General features: G+C 49.7%; 16 non-coding genes across 16 annotated transcripts; all 16 read right to left on the bottom strand.

The window, feature by feature from the left end:
• Positions 1-78: 78 nt before the first annotated feature.
• TRNAS-AGA (transfer RNA serine (anticodon AGA)) lies at positions 79-160 on the bottom strand. Its single transcript has one exon. It is a non-coding gene; the product is annotated as a tRNA-Ser (tRNA).
• Positions 161-2,012: 1,852 nt separating this feature from the next.
• Positions 2,013-2,094, bottom strand: TRNAS-CGA (transfer RNA serine (anticodon CGA)). The gene has a single exon. It is a non-coding gene; the product is annotated as a tRNA-Ser (tRNA).
• Positions 2,095-2,664: 570 nt separating this feature from the next.
• TRNAS-UGA (transfer RNA serine (anticodon UGA)) lies at positions 2,665-2,746 on the bottom strand. The gene has a single exon. It is a non-coding gene; the product is annotated as a tRNA-Ser (tRNA).
• A 222-nt stretch (positions 2,747-2,968) lies between these two features.
• TRNAS-AGA (transfer RNA serine (anticodon AGA)) lies at positions 2,969-3,050 on the bottom strand. The gene has a single exon. It is a non-coding gene; the product is annotated as a tRNA-Ser (tRNA).
• A 1,862-nt stretch (positions 3,051-4,912) lies between these two features.
• TRNAS-CGA (transfer RNA serine (anticodon CGA)) lies at positions 4,913-4,994 on the bottom strand. The gene has a single exon. It is a non-coding gene; the product is annotated as a tRNA-Ser (tRNA).
• Positions 4,995-5,564: 570 nt separating this feature from the next.
• TRNAS-UGA (transfer RNA serine (anticodon UGA)) lies at positions 5,565-5,646 on the bottom strand. The gene has a single exon. It is a non-coding gene; the product is annotated as a tRNA-Ser (tRNA).
• Positions 5,647-5,868: 222 nt separating this feature from the next.
• TRNAS-AGA (transfer RNA serine (anticodon AGA)) lies at positions 5,869-5,950 on the bottom strand. The gene has a single exon. It is a non-coding gene; the product is annotated as a tRNA-Ser (tRNA).
• Positions 5,951-7,812: 1,862 nt separating this feature from the next.
• TRNAS-CGA (transfer RNA serine (anticodon CGA)) lies at positions 7,813-7,894 on the bottom strand. Its single transcript has one exon. It is a non-coding gene; the product is annotated as a tRNA-Ser (tRNA).
• A 570-nt stretch (positions 7,895-8,464) lies between these two features.
• TRNAS-UGA (transfer RNA serine (anticodon UGA)) lies at positions 8,465-8,546 on the bottom strand. The gene has a single exon. It is a non-coding gene; the product is annotated as a tRNA-Ser (tRNA).
• A 222-nt stretch (positions 8,547-8,768) lies between these two features.
• On the bottom strand, positions 8,769-8,850 carry TRNAS-AGA (transfer RNA serine (anticodon AGA)). The gene has a single exon. It is a non-coding gene; the product is annotated as a tRNA-Ser (tRNA).
• Positions 8,851-10,712: 1,862 nt separating this feature from the next.
• On the bottom strand, positions 10,713-10,794 carry TRNAS-CGA (transfer RNA serine (anticodon CGA)). The gene has a single exon. It is a non-coding gene; the product is annotated as a tRNA-Ser (tRNA).
• Positions 10,795-11,364: 570 nt separating this feature from the next.
• On the bottom strand, positions 11,365-11,446 carry TRNAS-UGA (transfer RNA serine (anticodon UGA)). The gene has a single exon. It is a non-coding gene; the product is annotated as a tRNA-Ser (tRNA).
• Positions 11,447-11,668: 222 nt separating this feature from the next.
• TRNAS-AGA (transfer RNA serine (anticodon AGA)) lies at positions 11,669-11,750 on the bottom strand. Its single transcript has one exon. It is a non-coding gene; the product is annotated as a tRNA-Ser (tRNA).
• Positions 11,751-13,612: 1,862 nt separating this feature from the next.
• On the bottom strand, positions 13,613-13,694 carry TRNAS-CGA (transfer RNA serine (anticodon CGA)). Its single transcript has one exon. It is a non-coding gene; the product is annotated as a tRNA-Ser (tRNA).
• A 570-nt stretch (positions 13,695-14,264) lies between these two features.
• TRNAS-UGA (transfer RNA serine (anticodon UGA)) lies at positions 14,265-14,346 on the bottom strand. The gene has a single exon. It is a non-coding gene; the product is annotated as a tRNA-Ser (tRNA).
• Positions 14,347-14,568: 222 nt separating this feature from the next.
• On the bottom strand, positions 14,569-14,650 carry TRNAS-AGA (transfer RNA serine (anticodon AGA)). Its single transcript has one exon. It is a non-coding gene; the product is annotated as a tRNA-Ser (tRNA).
• Positions 14,651-15,385: the final 735 nt, after the last annotated feature.

The following is a 15,385-nucleotide window of genomic DNA, read 5'->3' as shown; positions in this document are numbered from 1 at the left end:
TCCTGCTTTTGGAGCCCGCATTTATGCCAGAAGGTATTTCAAAGAATTATGGGAAAATACTGTTCACAAAAGGGACAGCGTAGTTGGCAGGATTCGAACCTGCGCGGGGATACCCCAATGGATTTCTAGTCCATCGCCTTAACCACTCGGCCACAACTACCCACACAAGTGAATCTCAACAGGGCACTTTACCTCCATCCGTAGTCTTTTTTCTTTCCGTTCACTGGACCATTTTCCCTGCTCTCCTATACATCATTCCTATTCCACAGAAGACTTTCTAAAGCGTCTCAAGCTAAAAGCAGGCATGCATGTGAAATTAGCACTCCTTTTATGTTCATGTTTTGAGACGGGGGAAAAAAATCAGGCCGGAAGAGGTGGTAGCTTTAACGTCAGGGAGATGGCAGCCACGATAGGCACCATGGCAAAACTTCTGTCTTGGAGGCCATGAATGGACTCCACAGAGAGACGGGTTGGTCTTTACAGGTATGAAAAGAAGTGCCTCGTCCAATCTAGGGCCTGTGGCTAGGCGTTTCCTGAGCTGAATTCTCCTTGGAGGAGAGTGGGCGTGTTCAGTTTCTCTGCAGACTAGTGCCTGACAGGTGAGGGAGGGGGAGCAGGATGCATTTGGCCTGGGTTCATATCTTTCTTCTGTGGCTTTAATGGTCTTTGCTTCATATTCTGTTTTACTGACTGCTTTGCATAGAGGCTGCTCCCTTGTTCTCCCACGCAGGAGGCCCTGAAGAGGAATCCCAAAAATGTCATCTGACGTAGTCGGCAGGATTTGAACATACTCGTGGAGACGCCAAATGATATCTAGTCCATCGCCTTAACCACTTGGTAACGACTACTTGGCTCTGCAAGCGGTGCCCCTTTCAACATAGCCCTTCATGTCTTCACAGGCAACCTCACTGGCTCCAGTCATTCCGCTCTGCTCCTTCCTCTTCCTCCGCAATCCTTTGCACTGGCAAGGTGCTTCTCAAAAAACAAATATAGGCACTCCTGCCAATCCACAAGTATTCCGAAGGCTTTGCTGAGGCCCTCTGCAGCCCTTCTTCTTTACAGCACATCAACTGCTGACCTTTGTTTGCCCTAAGGCTTCTGCTTCCATATTGGAGTCATCCCAGGCTTTGGTGATCCCAGCCGTCAGCCCAGCACCTCAGTTGAGCCTTTGAAAGGCTGTCAGGCCCTGCTCCTCTTTCTGTCTTGATATTCTAGCCACATTACTTAATAGGTGAGTGGAGGCGGGCCCAAGAGAGGGTAGTCTCTATGCAAATGAAGTGCTTGGGCATACCTGGGAGTGTCCTTCTGCAAGCCATTCAGCCTCCTGGCTGGTGGCAGGTTTGTTGAGGAGAGCAAGGCCGTGTTGGGCCAGTCCCAAAGCAAAGGCGAGCTCCTTCAGCAGGAGTCCATTTATGCGAGGGACCCTAAGTTACTCAGGCATATATAATAATCACCTTTAGCCCTTATAGAGAGGTTTTGGCCGATCGGGGCCAAAGGGGCGGTGGGGTCAGAAGGCTCAGGGTAAGGGCCTCAGTAGCCTCACCTCTCTTGTTGCCCTAGGTTGCACTGTGGTCTGGGACCTGGCCAAACGCCAATCCTTTTTAACCACACCTGCAGCTCTGCCTAGGCCGAGAAGCAACAGCAGAGAGCTTCCTTCCTGCCCCTTCCTGTGCTTCCCACCAACCTCCTAAATTGACCCCTGTAGAGGAGCTAGCTGCCTTGTCCTTCCCAACAACAATTTATCCAGGCACTCAACCCAGACAGCAGGCTCGAAAAGCACAGGCAAGGCTTCTCTGCAGCTCCCCAAAATAGACAGATACAGTGTCTGAGAAGCTGTAGGCCTGGGCAGCGTACTCCTTGAGAGTTTTCATGCTGGCATTGCACAGTGCATTGTTTCACATTCTTGTCTTTGTTTTACCTGTGCTCTCAACGTTGTTGAATAATACATGCTTATTCCTGGGAAAGGAGGCATCCAAGGAAAAACCTAACACATCATTGTGAAAGAGCACCGACGCAGTCGGCAGGATTTGAACCTGCGCGGGGACACCCCAATGGATTTCGAGTCCATCGCCTTAACCACTCGGCCACGACTACTCACGAGGGGTGGCTGCCACTTAAGCTGAGGTTCTCACTCTCACAGCAGTCTTTTTCTTTCCCTCAGTTCACTCTGCTCCACTGCCTTCCCATCTTTGCCTATCCGTTCTACTGCAAAAAATACACTCGGTCCATACCTGCATACTGACGTGACTCAAAGGCACTATTATAAAGTTCATGTTCCTGGCCAGAGAAAAGCAAAAAGGAGGTTGTAAAAGAATGCAGTTATGACACTTTAGGAAAATAATGACACTGTCAGACGCCCCAATAAGGCTACTTCCTTCATGCATCTGATACCTCAGATGGAACTTACTGGCGAGATGATAACTGAAGTTCTTTCCCAATCTCCTTGGCTATTACTCGACATGTGTCTTCTCGACAGCTGGGGTGCACAAGTGGCAGGAGTGCCAGACAGGTAGTCTCATGCCTTCTCCGGCCACTCTTTTGATCCCATTCCCTGCCCAGTGTTTCGCCTTCCTTAGCTCTATTGAGAGTGATAGCTATATTCGGCCTGCTTGTGCAGATGCCATTTAATATGAAGTATAAAATATCACCAAAGGTGAAGTAGCACGTAGTCGGCAGGATTTGAACCTACGCGGGGAGACCCCAATGGATTTCAAGTCCATCGCCTTAACCACTCGGCCACGACTACTTGCTTAAAGCTATGGTCCATTTTCAACGTAGCTCGTTTCTATTTCTGCTGGCGGTCTAGCCTCTGGACAGAAGCAGTCCTTTTCTAGAGAGGAAGGCCACAATGGCAAAAGTTTGAGCCCTCCCAGGCCGCTGACCCTATTAGTCCTGCTTTTGGAGCCCGCATTTATGCCAGAAGGTATTTCAAAGAATTATGGGAAAATACTGTTCACAAAAGGGACAGCGTAGTTGGCAGGATTCGAACCTGCGCGGGGATACCCCAATGGATTTCTAGTCCATCGCCTTAACCACTCGGCCACAACTACCCACACAAGTGAATCTCAACAGGGCACTTTACCTCCATCCGTAGTCTTTTTTCTTTCCGTTCACTGGACCATTTTCCCTGCTCTCCTATACATCATTCCTATTCCACAGAAGACTTTCTAAAGCGTCTCAAGCTAAAAGCAGGCATGCATGTGAAATTAGCACTCCTTGTATGTTCATGTTTTGAGACGGGGGAAAAAAATCAGGCCGGAAGAGGTGGTAGCTTTAACGTCAGGGAGATGGCAGCCACGATAGGCACCATGGCAAAACTTCTGTCTTGGAGGCCATGAATGGACTCCACAGAGAGACGGGTTGGTCTTTACAGGTATGAAAAGAAGTGCCTCGTCCAATCTAGGGCCTGTGGCTAGGCGTTTCCTGAGCTGAATTCTCCTTGGAGGAGAGTGGGCGTGTTCAGTTTCTCTGCAGACTAGTGCCTGACAGGTGAGGGAGGGGGAGCAGGATGCATTTGGCCTGGGTTCATATCTTTCTTCTGTGGCTTTAATGGTCTTTGCTTCATATTCTGTTTTACTGACTGCTTTGCATAGAGGCTGCTCCCTTGTTCTCCCACGCAGGAGGCCCTGAAGAGGAATCCCAAAAATGTCATCTGACGTAGTCGGCAGGATTTGAACATACTCGTGGAGACGCCAAATGATATCTAGTCCATCGCCTTAACCACTTGGTAACGACTACTTGGCTCTGCAAGCGGTGCCCCTTTCAACATAGCCCTTCATGTCTTCACAGGCAACCTCACTGGCTCCAGTCATTCCGCTCTGCTCCTTCCTCTTCCTCAGCAATCCTTTGCACTGGCAAGGTGCTTCTCAAAAAACAAATATAGGCACTCCTGCCAATCCACAAGTATTCCGAAGGCTTTGCTGAGGCCCTCTGCAGCCCTTCTTCTTTACAGCACATCAACTGCTGACCTTTGTTTGCCCTAAGGCTTCTGCTTCCATATTGGAGTCATCCCAGGCTTTGGTGATCCCAGCCGTCAGCCCAGCACCTCAGTTGAGCCTTTGAAAGGCTGTCAGGCCCTGCTCCTCTTTCTGTCTTGATATTCTAGCCACATTACTTAATAGGTGAGTGGAGGCGGGCCCAAGAGAGGGTAGTCTCTATGCAAATGAAGTGCTTGGGCATACCTGGGAGTGTCCTTCTGCAAGCCATTCAGCCTCCTGGCTGGTGGCAGGTTTGTTGAGGAGAGCAAGGCCGTGTTGGGCCAGTCCCAAAGCAAAGGCGAGCTCCTTCAGCAGGAGTCCATTTATGCGAGGGACCCTAAGTTACTCAGGCATATATAATAATCACCTTTAGCCCTTATAGAGAGGTTTTGGCCGATCGTGGCCGATCGGGGCCAAAGGGGCGGTGGGGTCAGAAGGCTCAGGGTAAGGGCCTCAGTAGCCTCACCTCTCTTGTTGCCCTAGGTTGCACTGTGGTCTGGGACCTGGCCAAACGCCAATCCTTTTTAACCACACCTGCAGCTCTGCCTAGGCCGAGAAGCAACAGCAGAGAGCTTCCTTCCTGCCCCTTCCTGTGCTTCCCACCAACCTCCTAAATTGACCCCTGTAGAGGAGCTAGCTGCCTTGTCCTTCCCAACAACAATTTATCCAGGCACTCACCCCAGACAGCAGGCTCGAAAAGCACAGGCAAGGCTTCTCTGCAGCTCCCCAAAATAGACAGACACAGTGTCTGAGAAGCTGTAGGCCTGGGCAGCGTACTCCTTGAGAGTTTTCATGCTGGCATTGCACAGTGCATTGTTTCACATTCTTGTCTTTGTTTTACCTGTGCTCTCAACGTTGTTGAATAATACATGCTTATTCCTGGGAAAGGAGGCATCCAAGGAAAAACCTAACACATCATTGTGAAAGAGCACCGACGTAGTCGGCAGGATTTGAACCTGCGCGGGGACACCCCAATGGATTTCGAGTCCATCGCCTTAACCACTCGGCCACGACTACTCACGAGGGGTGGCTGCCACTTAAGCTGAGGTTCTCACTCTCACAGCAGTCTTTTTCTTTCCCTCAGTTCACTCTGCTCCACTGCCTTCCCATCTTTGCCTATCCGTTCTACTGCAAAAAATACACTCGGTCCATACCTGCATACTGACGTGACTCAAAGGCACTATTATAAAGTTCATGTTCCTGGCCAGAGAAAAGCAAAAAGGAGGTTGTAAAAGAATGCAGTTATGACACTTTAGGAAAATAATGACACTGTCAGACGCCCCAATAAGGCTACTTCCTTCATGCATCTGATACCTCAGATGGAACTTACTGGCGAGATGATAACTGAAGTTCTTTCCCAATCTCCTTGGCTATTACTCGACATGTGTCTTCTCGACAGCTGGGGTGCACAAGTGGCAGGAGTGCCAGACAGGTAGTCTCATGCCTTCTCCGGCCACTCTTTTGATCCCATTCCCTGCCCAGTGTTTCGCCTTCCTTAGCTCTATTGAGAGTGATAGCTATATTCGGCCTGCTTGTGCAGATGCCATTTAATATGAAGTATAAAATATCACCAAAGGTGAAGTAGCACGTAGTCGGCAGGATTTGAACCTACGCGGGGAGACCCCAATGGATTTCAAGTCCATCGCCTTAACCACTCGGCCACGACTACTTGCTTAAAGCTATGGTCCATTTTCAACGTAGCTCGTTTCTATTTCTGCTGGCGGTCTAGCCTCTGGACAGAAGCAGTCCTTTTCTAGAGAGGAAGGCCACAATGGCAAAAGTTTGAGCCCTCCCAGGCCGCTGACCCTATTAGTCCTGCTTTTGGAGCCCGCATTTATGCCAGAAGGTATTTCAAAGAATTATGGGAAAATACTGTTCACAAAAGGGACAGCGTAGTTGGCAGGATTCGAACCTGCGCGGGGATACCCCAATGGATTTCTAGTCCATCGCCTTAACCACTCGGCCACAACTACCCACACAAGTGAATCTCAACAGGGCACTTTACCTCCATCCGTAGTCTTTTTTCTTTCCGTTCACTGGACCATTTTCCCTGCTCTCCTATACATCATTCCTATTCCACAGAAGACTTTCTAAAGCGTCTCAAGCTAAAAGCAGGCATGCATGTGAAATTAGCACTCCTTGTATGTTCATGTTTTGAGACGGGGGAAAAAAATCAGGCCGGAAGAGGTGGTAGCTTTAACGTCAGGGAGATGGCAGCCACGATAGGCACCATGGCAAAACTTCTGTCTTGGAGGCCATGAATGGACTCCACAGAGAGACGGGTTGGTCTTTACAGGTATGAAAAGAAGTGCCTCGTCCAATCTAGGGCCTGTGGCTAGGCGTTTCCTGAGCTGAATTCTCCTTGGAGGAGAGTGGGCGTGTTCAGTTTCTCTGCAGACTAGTGCCTGACAGGTGAGGGAGGGGGAGCAGGATGCATTTGGCCTGGGTTCATATCTTTCTTCTGTGGCTTTAATGGTCTTTGCTTCATATTCTGTTTTACTGACTGCTTTGCATAGAGGCTGCTCCCTTGTTCTCCCACGCAGGAGGCCCTGAAGAGGAATCCCAAAAATGTCATCTGACGTAGTCGGCAGGATTTGAACATACTCGTGGAGACGCCAAATGATATCTAGTCCATCGCCTTAACCACTTGGTAACGACTACTTGGCTCTGCAAGCGGTGCCCCTTTCAACATAGCCCTTCATGTCTTCACAGGCAACCTCACTGGCTCCAGTCATTCCGCTCTGCTCCTTCCTCTTCCTCAGCAATCCTTTGCACTGGCAAGGTGCTTCTCAAAAAACAAATATAGGCACTCCTGCCAATCCACAAGTATTCCGAAGGCTTTGCTGAGGCCCTCTGCAGCCCTTCTTCTTTACAGCACATCAACTGCTGACCTTTGTTTGCCCTAAGGCTTCTGCTTCCATATTGGAGTCATCCCAGGCTTTGGTGATCCCAGCCGTCAGCCCAGCACCTCAGTTGAGCCTTTGAAAGGCTGTCAGGCCCTGCTCCTCTTTCTGTCTTGATATTCTAGCCACATTACTTAATAGGTGAGTGGAGGCGGGCCCAAGAGAGGGTAGTCTCTATGCAAATGAAGTGCTTGGGCATACCTGGGAGTGTCCTTCTGCAAGCCATTCAGCCTCCTGGCTGGTGGCAGGTTTGTTGAGGAGAGCAAGGCCGTGTTGGGCCAGTCCCAAAGCAAAGGCGAGCTCCTTCAGCAGGAGTCCATTTATGCGAGGGACCCTAAGTTACTCAGGCATATATAATAATCACCTTTAGCCCTTATAGAGAGGTTTTGGCCGATCGTGGCCGATCGGGGCCAAAGGGGCGGTGGGGTCAGAAGGCTCAGGGTAAGGGCCTCAGTAGCCTCACCTCTCTTGTTGCCCTAGGTTGCACTGTGGTCTGGGACCTGGCCAAACGCCAATCCTTTTTAACCACACCTGCAGCTCTGCCTAGGCCGAGAAGCAACAGCAGAGAGCTTCCTTCCTGCCCCTTCCTGTGCTTCCCACCAACCTCCTAAATTGACCCCTGTAGAGGAGCTAGCTGCCTTGTCCTTCCCAACAACAATTTATCCAGGCACTCACCCCAGACAGCAGGCTCGAAAAGCACAGGCAAGGCTTCTCTGCAGCTCCCCAAAATAGACAGATACAGTGTCTGAGAAGCTGTAGGCCTGGGCAGCGTACTCCTTGAGAGTTTTCATGCTGGCATTGCACAGTGCATTGTTTCACATTCTTGTCTTTGTTTTACCTGTGCTCTCAACGTTGTTGAATAATACATGCTTATTCCTGGGAAAGGAGGCATCCAAGGAAAAACCTAACACATCATTGTGAAAGAGCACCGACGCAGTCGGCAGGATTTGAACCTGCGCGGGGACACCCCAATGGATTTCGAGTCCATCGCCTTAACCACTCGGCCACGACTACTCACGAGGGGTGGCTGCCACTTAAGCTGAGGTTCTCACTCTCACAGCAGTCTTTTTCTTTCCCTCAGTTCACTCTGCTCCACTGCCTTCCCATCTTTGCCTATCCGTTCTACTGCAAAAAATACACTCGGTCCATACCTGCATACTGACGTGACTCAAAGGCACTATTATAAAGTTCATGTTCCTGGCCAGAGAAAAGCAAAAAGGAGGTTGTAAAAGAATGCAGTTATGACACTTTAGGAAAATAATGACACTGTCAGACGCCCCAATAAGGCTACTTCCTTCATGCATCTGATACCTCAGATGGAACTTACTGGCGAGATGATAACTGAAGTTCTTTCCCAATCTCCTTGGCTATTACTCGACATGTGTCTTCTCGACAGCTGGGGTGCACAAGTGGCAGGAGTGCCAGACAGGTAGTCTCATGCCTTCTCCGGCCACTCTTTTGATCCCATTCCCTGCCCAGTGTTTCGCCTTCCTTAGCTCTATTGAGAGTGATAGCTATATTCGGCCTGCTTGTGCAGATGCCATTTAATATGAAGTATAAAATATCACCAAAGGTGAAGTAGCACGTAGTCGGCAGGATTTGAACCTACGCGGGGAGACCCCAATGGATTTCAAGTCCATCGCCTTAACCACTCGGCTACGACTACTTGCTTAAAGCTATGGTCCATTTTCAACGTAGCTCGTTTCTATTTCTGCTGGCGGTCTAGCCTCTGGACAGAAGCAGTCCTTTTCTAGAGAGGAAGGCCACAATGGCAAAAGTTTGAGCCCTCCCAGGCCGCTGACCCTATTAGTCCTGCTTTTGGAGCCCGCATTTATGCCAGAAGGTATTTCAAAGAATTATGGGAAAATACTGTTCACAAAAGGGACAGCGTAGTTGGCAGGATTCGAACCTGCGCGGGGATACCCCAATGGATTTCTAGTCCATCGCCTTAACCACTCGGCCACAACTACCCACACAAGTGAATCTCAACAGGGCACTTTACCTCCATCCGTAGTCTTTTTTCTTTCCGTTCACTGGACCATTTTCCCTGCTCTCCTATACATCATTCCTATTCCACAGAAGACTTTCTAAAGCGTCTCAAGCTAAAAGCAGGCATGCATGTGAAATTAGCACTCCTTGTATGTTCATGTTTTGAGACGGGGGAAAAAAATCAGGCCGGAAGAGGTGGTAGCTTTAACGTCAGGGAGATGGCAGCCACGATAGGCACCATGGCAAAACTTCTGTCTTGGAGGCCATGAATGGACTCCACAGAGAGACGGGTTGGTCTTTACAGGTATGAAAAGAAGTGCCTCGTCCAATCTAGGGCCTGTGGCTAGGCGTTTCCTGAGCTGAATTCTCCTTGGAGGAGAGTGGGCGTGTTCAGTTTCTCTGCAGACTAGTGCCTGACAGGTGAGGGAGGGGGAGCAGGATGCATTTGGCCTGGGTTCATATCTTTCTTGTGTGGCTTTAATGGTCTTTGCTTCATATTCTGTTTTACTGACTGCTTTGCATAGAGGCTGCTCCCTTGTTCTCCCACGCAGGAGGCCCTGAAGAGGAATCCCAAAAATGTCATCTGACGTAGTCGGCAGGATTTGAACATACTCGTGGAGACGCCAAATGATATCTAGTCCATCGCCTTAACCACTTGGTAACGACTACTTGGCTCTGCAAGCGGTGCCCCTTTCAACATAGCCCTTCATGTCTTCACAGGCAACCTCACTGGCTCCAGTCATTCCGCTCTGCTCCTTCCTCTTCCTCAGCAATCCTTTGCACTGGCAAGGTGCTTCTCAAAAAACAAATATAGGCACTCCTGCCAATCCACAAGTATTCCGAAGGCTTTGCTGAGGCCCTCTGCAGCCCTTCTTCTTTACAGCACATCAACTGCTGACCTTTGTTTGCCCTAAGGCTTCTGCTTCCATATTGGAGTCATCCCAGGCTTTGGTGATCCCAGCCGTCAGCCCAGCACCTCAGTTGAGCCTTTGAAAGGCTGTCAGGCCCTGCTCCTCTTTCTGTCTTGATATTCTAGCCACATTACTTAATAGGTGAGTGGAGGCGGGCCCAAGAGAGGGTAGTCTCTATGCAAATGAAGTGCTTGGGCATACCTGGGAGTGTCCTTCTGCAAGCCATTCAGCCTCCTGGCTGGTGGCAGGTTTGTTGAGGAGAGCAAGGCCGTGTTGGGCCAGTCCCAAAGCAAAGGCGAGCTCCTTCAGCAGGAGTCCATTTATGCGAGGGACCCTAAGTTACTCAGGCATATATAATAATCACCTTTAGCCCTTATAGAGAGGTTTTGGCCGATCGTGGCCGATCGGGGCCAAAGGGGCGGTGGGGTCAGAAGGCTCAGGGTAAGGGCCTCAGTAGCCTCACCTCTCTTGTTGCCCTAGGTTGCACTGTGGTCTGGGACCTGGCCAAACGCCAATCCTTTTTAACCACACCTGCAGCTCTGCCTAGGCCGAGAAGCAACAGCAGAGAGCTTCCTTCCTGCCCCTTCCTGTGCTTCCCACCAACCTCCTAAATTGACCCCTGTAGAGGAGCTAGCTGCCTTGTCCTTCCCAACAACAATTTATCCAGGCACTCACCCCAGACAGCAGGCTCGAAAAGCACAGGCAAGGCTTCTCTGCAGCTCCCCAAAATAGACAGATACAGTGTCTGAGAAGCTGTAGGCCTGGGCAGCGTACTCCTTGAGAGTTTTCATGCTGGCATTGCACAGTGCATTGTTTCACATTCTTGTCTTTGTTTTACCTGTGCTCTCAACGTTGTTGAATAATACATGCTTATTCCTGGGAAAGGAGGCATCCAAGGAAAAACCTAACACATCATTGTGAAAGAGCACCGACGCAGTCGGCAGGATTTGAACCTGCGCGGGGACACCCCAATGGATTTCGAGTCCATCGCCTTAACCACTCGGCCACGACTACTCACGAGGGGTGGCTGCCACTTAAGCTGAGGTTCTCACTCTCACAGCAGTCTTTTTCTTTCCCTCAGTTCACTCTGCTCCACTGCCTTCCCATCTTTGCCTATCCGTTCTACTGCAAAAAATACACTCGGTCCATACCTGCATACTGACGTGACTCAAAGGCACTATTATAAAGTTCATGTTCCTGGCCAGAGAAAAGCAAAAAGGAGGTTGTAAAAGAATGCAGTTATGACACTTTAGGAAAATAATGACACTGTCAGACGCCCCAATAAGGCTACTTCCTTCATGCATCTGATACCTCAGATGGAACTTACTGGCGAGATGATAACTGAAGTTCTTTCCCAATCTCCTTGGCTATTACTCGACATGTGTCTTCTCGACAGCTGGGGTGCACAAGTGGCAGGAGTGCCAGACAGGTAGTCTCATGCCTTCTCCGGCCACTCTTTTGATCCCATTCCCTGCCCAGTGTTTCGCCTTCCTTAGCTCTATTGAGAGTGATAGCTATATTCGGCCTGCTTGTGCAGATGCCATTTAATATGAAGTATAAAATATCACCAAAGGTGAAGTAGCACGTAGTCGGCAGGATTTGAACCTACGCGGGGAGACCCCAATGGATTTCAAGTCCATCGCCTTAACCACTCGGCCACGACTACTTGCTTAAAGCTATGGTCCATTTTCAACGTAGCTCGTTTCTATTTCTGCTGGCGGTCTAGCCTCTGGACAGAAGCAGTCCTTTTCTAGAGAGGAAGGCCACAATGGCAAAAGTTTGAGCCCTCCCAGGCCGCTGACCCTATTAGTCCTGCTTTTGGAGCCCGCATTTATGCCAGAAGGTATTTCAAAGAATTATGGGAAAATACTGTTCACAAAAGGGACAGCGTAGTTGGCAGGATTCGAACCTGCGCGGGGATACCCCAATGGATTTCTAGTCCATCGCCTTAACCACTCGGCCACAACTACCCACACAAGTGAATCTCAACAGGGCACTTTACCTCCATCCGTAGTCTTTTTTCTTTCCGTTCACTGGACCATTTTCCCTGCTCTCCTATACATCATTCCTATTCCACAGAAGACTTTCTAAAGCGTCTCAAGCTAAAAGCAGGCATGCATGTGAAATTAGCACTCCTTGTATGTTCATGTTTTGAGACGGGGGAAAAAAATCAGGCCGGAAGAGGTGGTAGCTTTAACGTCAGGGAGATGGCAGCCACGATAGGCACCATGGCAAAACTTCTGTCTTGGAGGCCATGAATGGACTCCACAGAGAGACGGGTTGGTCTTTACAGGTATGAAAAGAAGTGCCTCGTCCAATCTAGGGCCTGTGGCTAGGCGTTTCCTGAGCTGAATTCTCCTTGGAGGAGAGTGGGCGTGTTCAGTTTCTCTGCAGACTAGTGCCTGACAGGTGAGGGAGGGGGAGCAGGATGCATTTGGCCTGGGTTCATATCTTTCTTGTGTGGCTTTAATGGTCTTTGCTTCATATTCTGTTTTACTGACTGCTTTGCATAGAGGCTGCTCCCTTGTTCTCCCACGCAGGAGGCCCTGAAGAGGAATCCCAAAAATGTCATCTGACGTAGTCGGCAGGATTTGAACATACTCGTGGAGACGCCAAATGATATCTAGTCCATCGCCTTAACCACTTGGTAACGACTACTTGGCTCTGCAAGCGGTGCCCCTTTCAACATAGCCCTTCATGTCTTCACAGGCAACCTCACTGGCTCCAGTCATTCCGCTCTGCTCCTTCCTCTTCCTCAGCAATCCTTTGCACTGGCAAGGTGCTTCTCAAAAAACAAATATAGGCACTCCTGCCAATCCACAAGTATTCCGAAGGCTTTGCTGAGGCCCTCTGCAGCCCTTCTTCTTTACAGCACATCAACTGCTGACCTTTGTTTGCCCTAAGGCTTCTGCTTCCATATTGGAGTCATCCCAGGCTTTGGTGATCCCAGCCGTCAGCCCAGCACCTCAGTTGAGCCTTTGAAAGGCTGTCAGGCCCTGCTCCTCTTTCTGTCTTGATATTCTAGCCACATTACTTAATAGGTGAGTGGAGGCGGGCCCAAGAGAGGGTAGTCTCTATGCAAATGAAGTGCTTGGGCATACCTGGGAGTGTCCTTCTGCAAGCCATTCAGCCTCCTGGCTGGTGGCAGGTTTGTTGAGGAGAGCAAGGCCGTGTTGGGCCAGTCCCAAAGCAAAGGCGAGCTCCTTCAGCAGGAGTCCATTTATGCGAGGGACCCTAAGTTACTCAGGCATATATAATAATCACCTTTAGCCCTTATAGAGAGGTTTTGGCCGATCGTGGCCGATCGGGGCCAAAGGGGCGGTGGGGTCAGAAGGCTCAGGGTAAGGGCCTCAGTAGCCTCACCTCTCTTGTTGCCCTAGGTTGCACTGTGGTCTGGGACCTGGCCAAACGCCAATCCTTTTTAACCACACCTGCAGCTCTGCCTAGGCCGAGAAGCAACAGCAGAGAGCTTCCTTCCTGCCCCTTCCTGTGCTTCCCACCAACCTCCTAAATTGACCCCTGTAGAGGAGCTAGCTGCCTTGTCCTTCCCAACAACAATTTATCCAGGCACTCACCCCAGACAGCAGGCTCGAAAAGCACAGGCAAGGCTTCTCTGCAGCTCCCCAAAATAGACAGACACAGTGTCTGAGAAGCTGTAGGCCTGGGCAGCGTACTCCTTGAGAGTTTTCATGCTGGCATTGCACAGTGCATTGTTTCACATTCTTGTCTTTGTTTTACCTGTGCTCTCAACGTTGTTGAATAATACATGCTTATTCCTGGGAAAGGAGGCATCCAAGGAAAAACCTAACACATCATTGTGAAAGAGCACCGACGTAGTCGGCAGGATTTGAACCTGCGCGGGGACACCCCAATGGATTTCGAGTCCATCGCCTTAACCACTCGGCCACGACTACTCACGAGGGGTGGCTGCCACTTAAGCTGAGGTTCTCACTCTCACAGCAGTCTTTTTCTTTCCCTCAGTTCACTCTGCTCCACTGCCTTCCCATCTTTGCCTATCCGTTCTACTGCAAAAAATACACTCGGTCCATACCTGCATACTGACGTGACTCAAAGGCACTATTATAAAGTTCATGTTCCTGGCCAGAGAAAAGCAAAAAGGAGGTTGTAAAAGAATGCAGTTATGACACTTTAGGAAAATAATGACACTGTCAGACGCCCCAATAAGGCTACTTCCTTCATGCATCTGATACCTCAGATGGAACTTACTGGCGAGATGATAACTGAAGTTCTTTCCCAATCTCCTTGGCTATTACTCGACATGTGTCTTCTCGACAGCTGGGGTGCACAAGTGGCAGGAGTGCCAGACAGGTAGTCTCATGCCTTCTCCGGCCACTCTTTTGATCCCATTCCCTGCCCAGTGTTTCGCCTTCCTTAGCTCTATTGAGAGTGATAGCTATATTCGGCCTGCTTGTGCAGATGCCATTTAATATGAAGTATAAAATATCACCAAAGGTGAAGTAGCACGTAGTCGGCAGGATTTGAACCTACGCGGGGAGACCCCAATGGATTTCAAGTCCATCGCCTTAACCACTCGGCCACGACTACTTGCTTAAAGCTATGGTCCATTTTCAACGTAGCTCGTTTCTATTTCTGCTGGCGGTCTAGCCTCTGGACAGAAGCAGTCCTTTTCTAGAGAGGAAGGCCACAATGGCAAAAGTTTGAGCCCTCCCAGGCCGCTGACCCTATTAGTCCTGCTTTTGGAGCCCGCATTTATGCCAGAAGGTATTTCAAAGAATTATGGGAAAATACTGTTCACAAAAGGGACAGCGTAGTTGGCAGGATTCGAACCTGCGCGGGGATACCCCAATGGATTTCTAGTCCATCGCCTTAACCACTCGGCCACAACTACCCACACAAGTGAATCTCAACAGGGCACTTTACCTCCATCCGTAGTCTTTTTTCTTTCCGTTCACTGGACCATTTTCCCTGCTCTCCTATACATCATTCCTATTCCACAGAAGACTTTCTAAAGCGTCTCAAGCTAAAAGCAGGCATGCATGTGAAATTAGCACTCCTTGTATGTTCATGTTTTGAGACGGGGGAAAAAAATCAGGCCGGAAGAGGTGGTAGCTTTAACGTCAGGGAGATGGCAGCCACGATAGGCACCATGGCAAAACTTCTGTCTTGGAGGCCATGAATGGACTCCACAGAGAGACGGGTTGGTCTTTACAGGTATGAAAAGAAGTGCCTCGTCCAATCTAGGGCCTGTGGCTAGGCGTTTCCTGAGCTGAATTCTCCTTGGAGGAGAGTGGGCGTGTTCAGTTTCTCTGCAGACTAGTGCCTGACAGGTGAGGGAGGGGGAGCAGGATGCATTTGGCCTGGGTTCATATCTTTCTTCTGTGGCTTTAATGGTCTTTGCTTCATATTCTGTTTTACTGACTGCTTTGCATAGAGGCTGCTCCCTTGTTCTCCCACGCAGGAGGCCCTGAAGAGGAATCCCAAAAATGTCATCTGACGTAGTCGGCAGGATTTGAACATACTCGTGGAGACGCCAAATGATATCTAGTCCATCGCCTTAACCACTTGGTAACGACTACTTGGCTCTGCAAGCGGTGCCCCTTTCAACATAGCCCTTCATGTCTTC

Source organism: Pleurodeles waltl, unplaced genomic scaffold (genome assembly GCF_031143425.1).
Source record: "Pleurodeles waltl isolate 20211129_DDA unplaced genomic scaffold, aPleWal1.hap1.20221129 scaffold_320, whole genome shotgun sequence".
In the NCBI taxonomy this organism is placed as follows: Eukaryota; Metazoa; Chordata; class Amphibia; order Caudata; family Salamandridae; genus Pleurodeles; species Pleurodeles waltl.
Note: the sequence above shows the minus strand (reverse complement) of the source record. Positions and strands in the feature narration are given on the sequence as shown.